The sequence below is a fragment of the Amblyomma maculatum genome, chromosome 9 (genome assembly GCF_055883805.1).
Source record: "Amblyomma maculatum isolate TAMU_Amacu chromosome 9, ASM5588380v1, whole genome shotgun sequence".
Classification (NCBI taxonomy): Eukaryota; Metazoa; Arthropoda; class Arachnida; order Ixodida; family Ixodidae; genus Amblyomma; species Amblyomma maculatum.
The window spans coordinates 54,152,950-54,162,628 of NC_139352.1; the positions used below are offsets into that span (position 1 = coordinate 54,152,950).

The 9,679-nt window shown below is 43.3% G+C and overlaps 1 non-coding gene across 1 annotated transcript; it reads right to left on the reverse strand.

Annotated features, from left to right (window-relative positions):
• Window positions 1-8,118: 8,118 nt before the first annotated feature.
• Window positions 8,119-8,191, reverse strand: TRNAT-CGU (transfer RNA threonine (anticodon CGU)). The gene has a single exon. It is a non-coding gene; the product is annotated as a tRNA-Thr (tRNA).
• Window positions 8,192-9,679: the final 1,488 nt, after the last annotated feature.

Here is a 9,679-nt window from a genome sequence, read left to right on the forward strand (position 1 = left end):
TCACTCTGTGCTTTCATTCTCGCTGGAATGAAAGGAAAAAGGAAATGGAGGAGGAAGGGAGGAAGCTCCTCTCAAGGGAGACCCTCTTACTCTCTTTCTCTCTCAGTGATAAAGAACTCTATATCTCTCTCTTTAGTAAATATGAAGAAAGACCCTCTCTCTCTGTATTGAATGACTATGATTATCACTAACCTAAATATCGGTCACTATATCCCGATATCCCACGGAATATCGCGGACACGTTTCGTGCACAGTTTCTTCGCACTTTCTACGGACGCCTTCATGAGCTGTCCTTAAGCACGGAACGGATCGCAAGACACACTAGACGTCTGGCAGGTGAAGTGTCACCCGCAGTGAGAAACACGTTTTGAGTGGCAATTTAAGGCAAACGCCTTTAATGGCTGATGTCTCATGAGCGTGTCCGTCCATACGTGCATCCAAGAAAGTCTGCCAATTCACGAGATTCCGTGAGATACTGCGAGGTTGTGACGTCATCACCAGGTGACGTCGTCGGCCATGACCGGATGTGACGTCATCACGACTTCATATCCGGTAACGGCTAATACCCCGGAGTGACGACATTTTGACGACACATCCGGTCATGACGTCGCGTCTGGTCATTATCGATAGCGATTCACGCATGCGAAGCTGATCCCGCCGGGCAATCGATCCAGGTGCCCATACCTGCGCCTTTTATTTGGCGCTTCCTGGAACGCCGCACCACCCAGCGTACAGAAGCAGGTGCAGTAAAGCAGAAACCAGATGAGTTTTAAACAAAGGCTTTCGCCTTCTAGCACTTTAGTGGTCCAAAGTGCCCCTAGAAGATTTGAATCCGCTTATTCCTTTTATCTTAATTAATAGAGATTTTATTCTCAGCGCATTATGGGAACTAATATCGCTGAAGTAATATTACCTGGAATGCAATACCGTAAGTTCATGTTTTTAAAAAAATGCCACAAAAAACTAAATTTATCTAAAACAGCGCTGGCTAGACTGCAAAAAATTGCAATAAGAAAATAATACAGATCACACACTTGACGGTCGCAATTTTATATAAAATGAACAATTACTTCTTTTCCATTGAAACCCATAGACAAGAGAGGCACGAGAAAGTTTGAGAAAGCACCGAACCTGTTTTCTTTCGTTCTTTTGTCTTCACGTCTGTAGAAGAAAAAAACAAAAACGTCCAAAGAGCCATTCCGCAGCACCTGTCAATGCCAGAAAGGCTGTTCAGGCATTGTTCATTAGAGCGTCGTGCAGTGAAGGCTTTGAATTGGGCAGCACTTTCTCGTTAACGCGAAACGCTTTTTAAATCGGCGAGCTCAAGCACACGCTCATTACTCCTCTTTCGATACTGTTAATGTGTACTCATTCGGTCCTGTTTTTTCTGTCGGGATTTATCAAACTCAGAAACCAGAATTTAGGGACCTAATCCGTGCTAAGCCTAGGTTATTGCAATGCAGGAATCAATGCGCACTTGCCCATGTTTTGTTGTCATAAATAAAGCACCGTTTTTGAGGAAATTTACTTTTAATCACGCATGTCATTTGCGCTGCCGTGCAAGAGAATGCGTAATGGCATTTGGTAGCAGAGCTGAAACACATATAATTCATGCTGTTTAAATCGGCGTGTCGTGAAGGGATTTAATCAAAGCTCTTTTGGTCCTCTTCCGAGGTTACTGTTCTTAATTGCCGCTCCCGAAAGCAATCACGCTGATATTTCTTGTTTTTGCGCGTTGGATGGACAACTTTGACTGCTTTTCAGTGGGATAGCGAATGTGCTTTCTTTTTTCCGATCATTTAAAGACAGGCCTTGTTCATTACAATGAGCAGAGAATACAACATTTCATTCGAAACCCATTTCATTCGAAGCCCATTTCATTCGAAGCCAGAGAAAAGAAGTCTCGAGGCATAGCATGCATCCAAAATTATGGCATGGATTCAATTTACGACAGGTCGACTTGATCAAGCAAGAGACACTTCGCGCTGTTCGAGGTAATAGAGAGTGTACGGGTCTGTGTGTTTTCTGAAGCATGGAATCTTATAGGATACCTTTCTATATGAACTGACGTTTACATGATCAGGAGAAAAGGATGAACCGGGTAGGAAACATCAACTGAAACATTCCAGATGTCTTCCTCAAAACTGTTATCACTTTGGAGCGCGTCAAAACAACGTGTGTCAAGACACCTTGCATACCATCCGGTTCTCAATGAACGTATTCACGACGACTGAACTAGTAACCAATCATATAGAAGTTTCAACTGCCACCAGTCCTCGGACTTTTTCGAACGTTTCTATTCTTGTCCTTTTCCTTTCCGACTGCTTCCCCTCTTCATAATGTACCAACTAACCTAGATTTCTAGTCTTCTGCAATGATTCTCTTCTTCGCTGGGCGTATTTTTAAATATGTGCTCACCTACCAGCTTGGCTATGTTCTGTGTAAGCGTAATTGCGTCCATCACGTGCTCAGCGCACACTCTCTCCCACTGCCTCAAGGTGAACTCTGCTAACAGGGAGCTTGTGGCCTTCTTTAGTATTCTGGCACATCCTTTTGGTCACTAGAAGCGGGTGGTCACGATTTGGAAGTCTGAGTGCTGGAGGCAGGTAAGACTTCTGCAGGGTTGGTTTAAAGTTCATTCTTCGGGTTGTACGTCTCTCCTTTTGTCCTTGTCCTTTTCGACTGTTCCTCTCTTCATGACGTACCAATAGCCCAGATTTTCACTATTCATCTAATGAATCTCCGCTTTAACCGAGCCGTATGAACGGCCTAGGGATAACGTGAATGCAAGGGTCTTTGCAGGCTGATTGTGATATCATCCTCCCATGTGAAAGGAGAGGCCCGAGTGGCAGCGCCTGCCAAACGTAACGTCAGGAAGCCCTACGTTCACTCACTGCGTGGCCATAACTGTGCCAGCCATACCACCTGGCAGCGCTATGTTCACGATAATATCTCTGAGAAGCCACTATCCCTCATTAAATGAATTTAAATCAACTTTTGATACTCCCTATTAATACTGCTATAATTCCCAGTACAGTACATTATTTCTTGCAGCTAGTTACGGAAAGCGCTCGTTCGTAGTGATCCAACAGGTATTACATTAATTTATAGCCTCACATAGCCCTTTCAATGTATCCAAACACAAGCTTTCAAACATGTAATGCTTTTTTTCTATTTAATAATCACGTGTAAGGAAACGCACGTGGCATTCCGCACGAGCGCGGCCTTTAAAGTCCACAATTAAAGAAACTATATCTAATCTCTAAAAATATTCTCAAATTAACGTGTTTGCACACACAACTTTCATGATATATGCATTTAATTTTATTACTAGGAGTTTCAGTTATGCCCTCATCTAGAAGAAGGTGAAGTTATTTTTCTGTACGTGTTTCCTTGAAATTTAAAATATTGCCTGTCATTAATATGTGTGACGAGCGTCTACAACGAATTTTTTTATTATTGCGAATTCACGCGCTGTCAACTGCATCGTGTTCAGCGAATTACATAGATTCCTGGTGTATTCTTATATAACATATAAATTATTGAGATATTCTGTTCACTCATACCAATTAGAACTTCTGGGGCCCTAGGGAAAAAAATGTGCCTATTTTCTTTTGCGCTTTTTGAGGTAAAATATTACTAGGGTCTCTCTCTCATCGTTGCACCGAAACTTCTACTTCCTACAGCTTCATGTACTCTGCTCCATTTACATTGGGCCCTTCTTTCTTAGCCTCGACATCTCTACCCCTCAGAAGAGAAGAGTACCGCCAAGGTGTAACTATTATACTTTACTCTTGAGGAAAGCAGTTTGTCTGCTACTCATGCTCTTAAGAACATGTAGAATGCTCTCCACGCCTTTCTGATTCTTCTGAATATTTTTATAGCGTGGTCTTAATTAGTGGTCACTATCAGCGTGAAGTAGAAGTAGTCCCTTGCTCCAACCAGCGTGTCTCGAGTTATCAGGAACTGAGGTTTCCTTACTAGACTGCTGAAACCAAGTAGGCCATGGTTCTGGTGGTACGTGCGTTGTGAAATTATCGATCCATTCATCTAATTTAAAGACTTGAGAAATCGCGTTAAAGAATACAACATAAATGCCAGATCCAACAAACGGCAGCAGGAGCGAACTGCTGCTGCGTTGCCACAAGAGCCTGTTCACAATACATGGAAAGCACAAGGGGCAAGGCTACGTGCTGTCTATGATGAGGAAAGAACGCATCTTAAGAATAATTGCTCAATGTTCTGCGGCTCCATGCACGACTGGACGGAAGACAGAGAGAAAACGTTGCTTCGGAAGCAGAGTCTCCGCCAGCAGCAGGATTGTTTTACGTTGACGATGACATTATGGCAGCTCGTTATTGGCAGCCTCTGGAATAGATTTGGTGAGGAGAAGGGATTCACTTCTATGGAATTTTAACGCACACTGATGAAAGTGAAACACTGATTTATGAATATCAGTGAATGCTGCGGTATAAATTGCTTAGCTTTCATGTCAGAGTAAACGTAGCAAAGTTAGCCATGTAGATTTCGACCGTTGCGTACTACAGATAAATTATGAAGAAGATGGGAAGCGGTTTTCACTCGCTCACCCCTGTGGGAGACACGTTTTGGACAAGGTGTGTCTCTAAACGTGGCATACAAATGTTATTATTTCCGTCTCTAGCTTCTGGGGGCTGAGCAGATAAGAGAAGGTTGAGCCGGGAGTGAATCTGGAAGAGAAAGAATGACGAGACTGATAGTTATAGATTTTATAAAGTGCAGGAAACTTACGCAGCGCATAATGTAGACTTGACAGGCGAGGTACGATGTAGTAACTACTATACGGTGAGGTCTAGAGTTAGGCTAGATTTTAACTGCCTGTGATAGAAACAGCTAAGGAAGAGCCGTATCAATCAGTTTAATCTAAAACAAATAGTAAAGGCATTGACGATTTTGTTCTTCAATTCATACTCGGCTTTAAGAAATAAATATCAGATTTAGTACGGAGTACGAATCAGAAATAGGGAGTATGGTTGCAAAGCAAGGAGCTGACAATATCTTCTTGAGAAACAAATCTCGAGCAATTACGTGGAAATGTGAAGAGCTATAACCTCGAAAAGATTGTGGACCCGGTACCATTGACAAATGTAATGAGTAGGCTCACATTAAAGCCCATCAGCAAGTATAAATTGAATATAGTGCACGTTATAATGATAGGATATGGTAATGAAAAAGGTTTCAGGAACTTGTAGAAGCACTGAATGGTTTCCAGATTGAGACGGCATATATATTGTTTTGCTCTAGCAAAATGCTACACAGAAGAAAAGGAAGGACCCGTGGTTGGGAGACTAACGAGAGGTTCAAGAAGAAACCATAAACTGGGGAAAATCAGATGTACATTCGTCCCCCCCCCTCCCAAAAGAAAAATTAAAACATTGCAACGGCTCTTTTATTGCTCATAAGACAGTTGTAAGCAGTTGTAAGCGGGCAACCCTATTAAATAAATTATAAACTGCGTCAGGCGCAAATTGGTACAAAGAAATGTGCAGAGCAATCTGAGATGTCTCCTGCACTAAGAAGAAATAAAAGGAGCCTTACAAACAATGAGAACGAGACAGCTACAGCTGAAGATCAGGTTAGAGCGGATTTCTTGAGCAGCGTTGAGTACACTAAGTAGACAAAGTTCATCGCAAGGCGAACAGTACCTGATCTTGATACGAACAATGCCACCATCCTAATTTTTAAGAAACGGTAGGTTGAAAACTTTAATATACAGATTGTTAAGCGGAATTAGGGACGTGGAGGAGGTATTTACCAAATTAATGGGAATAAACTGCAGCCTGGTGAGGTCAGTAATTTTGCTATGTAGTGAAGTTAAAATGTCTTAAAAGTTTAGCAAATGAAGAAATTTTGACATCTCACCCCGACGTGTTACCACTGCTAACAATATAAAAGTGGTTAACTTGCGGGGCTATCAGGCGAGCTCCGGCAAACTTTGGGTTAGTCTGACAAGAAGTTTTAACATGCAGGGACAAACCTTTGAAGGCTTCCTTTGTTGCCATGTGGATAAAATTTATATTTCTAAAGTTCTCTTTTATATGAAAACATTCAGAATGCACTGCTCCAAGTGCTCGCCCGGACTGGCGGTCAATGTCGAATAGGAACAGGGCATTGGAAATAATTCTAGACAAGAATTTTGTTAAAAGCTGAGGTGCGTAATACGGTTGTGAACTCCTTTTTGTCACGCATTTCACGACCATTTTTTCTGAATTTCAAATCGTTATTCCCAGATTAAGGTTTTCCGGACTACCGCAGAGACAGGCTCAAATTAGGTGAATATTGTGGTTCCTGCATTACGCTCTGTTAGCTGGTAATTTAAATATGTACAGAGTAAGCAGCCTGGATGAGAACAGACTAAGTCTAAAAACACTGCGACGTAATGATATCCACGTTGAAAGTGAGGAACAAAAATGAGCGATGGCACGACACGTATTGCAAATGCGAGATAACCAGTGGTATGCAATAAATATGATATAAGCGAAAAGAAACGCGTAGAAGACGCAGCAGAGTCACGTGTGCGTATGATTATAAAACTTCCGTGCATACGTCACTCGCGACCAACGCAGGACACAGTAACTTGCGGTAATATAGGAGAGGCCTCAGTACTTCCTTGGTCATACGAAGACGAATAAATATGGTACCAATGCTATTTGAGTACCAGATTAGCTGGCACAGCAGTGTTCCATCCTCTGGAGGAAAATAAAATATAGTCCCAAACCGACATCGCAGCGTTTAGCTGAGAGACATTTGAGATTCTCATTGATGGAGGGGAGTAACAGCACTGCGAGCAGCCAATTTCGCTATGCTCTTCCAGTTGCATGCCAATGCGATGTTTTCCTATTTTGCGCCTCAGTTGCTAGCTTCCGGAGCCACGAAATCTTCATTGGCCTCCAACATTTAGCGCGAGGTGCGAAGTACATCACATGTGAGCTTCAAGGTTTGTCAAGTACTTTTTTTTAAGCTTTTGATTAGTAGGAAAAATTGCGGCAGCGCCTCAGGGAACGCTTCTGTAGCCATACTATTTGTTTCATTCCTCGCCAGAATTTTATGAGTGCGTTGCTTTTTAATGGGAGAAGGACGGGAAATATCATCACCGCTTTTAAGCGTTTAATGCCAGGCGATCCCGATACGAAAGTTTCCAAAACCAGTCTTATAGTGGCGTGCCTTCCCTAAAGTTGTTGTTGTTGTGGCTGTAGGAAGAAGGCAAAGAAACTGCATGGGCCTACTACTAGCTCTGTAGCTGAGCCACCTCCACTGCCTCGTGTGGGCAGAAGAGAACACAGAGAATGAAGAAAAAGAAGAGGGAGAGAAAAGCTCGCGCCGCATCAGCCGTCGTCCACCACCGAAGCAGTGGCGGGTGCAACGACGGCCTACAACAGAAAAAATTGGTGGCAGGCTAGCCCCCGCTGCAAGTGGTGGTGACCTACCTGTCCCAGCGCCATTAGGGCCAGGATCAGCCACCCTTCACCACAACCTCCTTCCCTTTTGTAAAGAAAAATCTATGTATGTGCAGTAGCATAAAAGTTTATTGAAAACCAGTTAGCCTTAAGGTCTGCATCGACGAAATCGGCCTCAAGGTGATCGACTACAGAGACCACGTAAAGATGAAGCCAATTTTTGTGTATCCACGTTCGGTGACATTTTCCCCATGACTGTACGTAGCAGTAGCTCCCGGTACGCGTTCGACGTCTGGCAACGCATTATGGCTCGAAGCGCCTGGGGCTAAGCGCGATTATCAACGCTGCCTCGCGAATGTCACAGCGCGTCGGTTAGAGGCGGTAATACACTTGCTATACCTTAGCTTGCTCTGAAGGAGGAGCCAAAGCACATATTCCGAAATGAAATATATATATATATATATATATATATATATATATAAGCAGATCAATCAAGGGGAAATGAGGGTGCTCGTTATAATACATGAAGGAAAGAAGCCTGCAGTCGGCGAGGCCAAGGAAAGCGTTGGGGATGGTACTTTAATGTCTTTTTTTTAATGTTTACTTGGATAAGCACAGAAATTAGTAATGTAATCTGTTTAGGGGAAAGATATTTAGACACAAAGTAGAAGAAAAAACAACGTGCCGATGGTGGGATCCGAACCCACGACCTCCGAATAACGCGTCCGGTGCTCTACCAACTGAGCTACATCGGCCGCTGTCCCCCCTGCTACTTTCTTGGGTATTTATGTTGTCTGCATACGAACATTGAGAGTGTTCACCAGCGCCACCCTCAGCCATAGCGGCGGACGTGGGACGTCCTTGGCAGTCTTGAAGCCATAGGTAGCGTAAGAGAGTTCTAGCACAGCTTTCACCCTCGCTCTTGATCACGTTCTACGTGACGCTGGCGGTAACACAGGACGTCCCACGTCCGCCGCTATGGCTGAGGGTGGCGCTGGTGAACACTCTCAATGTTCGTATACAGACAACATAAATACCCAAGAAAGTAGCAGGGGGGACAGCGGCCGATGTAGCTCAGTTGGTAGAGCACCGGACGCGTTATTCGGAGGTCGTGGGTTCGGATCCCACCATCGGCACGTTGTTTTTTCTTCTACTTTGTGTCTAATTATCTTTCCCCTAAACAGATTACATTACTAATTTCTGTGCTTATCCAAGTAAACATTAAAAAAAAGACATTAAAGTACCATCCCCAACGCTTTCCTTGGCCTCGCCGACTGCTGGCTTCTTTCCTTCATATATATATATATATATATATATATATATATATATATATATATATATATATATATATATATATATTGTGAACACTCTCAAGTTTCGTATACAGACAACATAAATACCCAAGAAAAGTAGCAGGGGGGACAGCGGCCGATGTAGCTCAGTTGGAAGAGCACCGGACGCGTTATTCGGAGGTCGTGGGTTCGGATCCCACCATCGGCACGTTGTTTTTTCTTCTACTTTGTGTCTAAATATCTTTCCCCTAAACAGATTACATTACTAATTTCTGCGATTATCCAAGTAAACATTAAAAAAAAAATACGTCAAGTACCATCCCCAACGCGTTCCTTGGCCTCGCCGACTGTTGGCTTCTTTCCTTCATGTATTATAAAGAGCACTCTCATTTCCCCGTGATTGATCTGCTTGTAGCTTACGGGGGTCTCGGTTCTGGCAGTCTTGAAGCCATAGGTAGCGTAAGAGGGTTCTAGCACAGCTTTCGCCCTCGCCCTTGATCACGTTCTACGTGACGCTGGCGGTAACAAAGGACGTCCCACGTCCGTCGCTATGGCTGACGGTGGCGCTGGTGAACACTCTCAAGTTTCGTATACAGACAACATAAATACCCAAGAAAAGTAGCAGGGGGGACAGCGGCCGATGTAGCTCAGTTGGAAGAGCACCGGACGCGTTATTCGGAGGTCGTGGGTTCGGATCCCACCATCGGCACGTTGTTTTTTCTTCTACTTTGTGTCTAAATATCTTTCCCCTAAACAGATTACATTACTAATTTCTGCGATTATCCAAGAAAACATTAAAAAAATACATCAAGTACCATCCCCAACGCTTTCCTTGGCCTCGCCGACTGTTGGCTTCTTCCCTTCATATATATATATATATATATATATATATATATATATATGAATGAGCAGAAAACGACCTGAACTGAGAGGAACACAGAACGCTCTGGA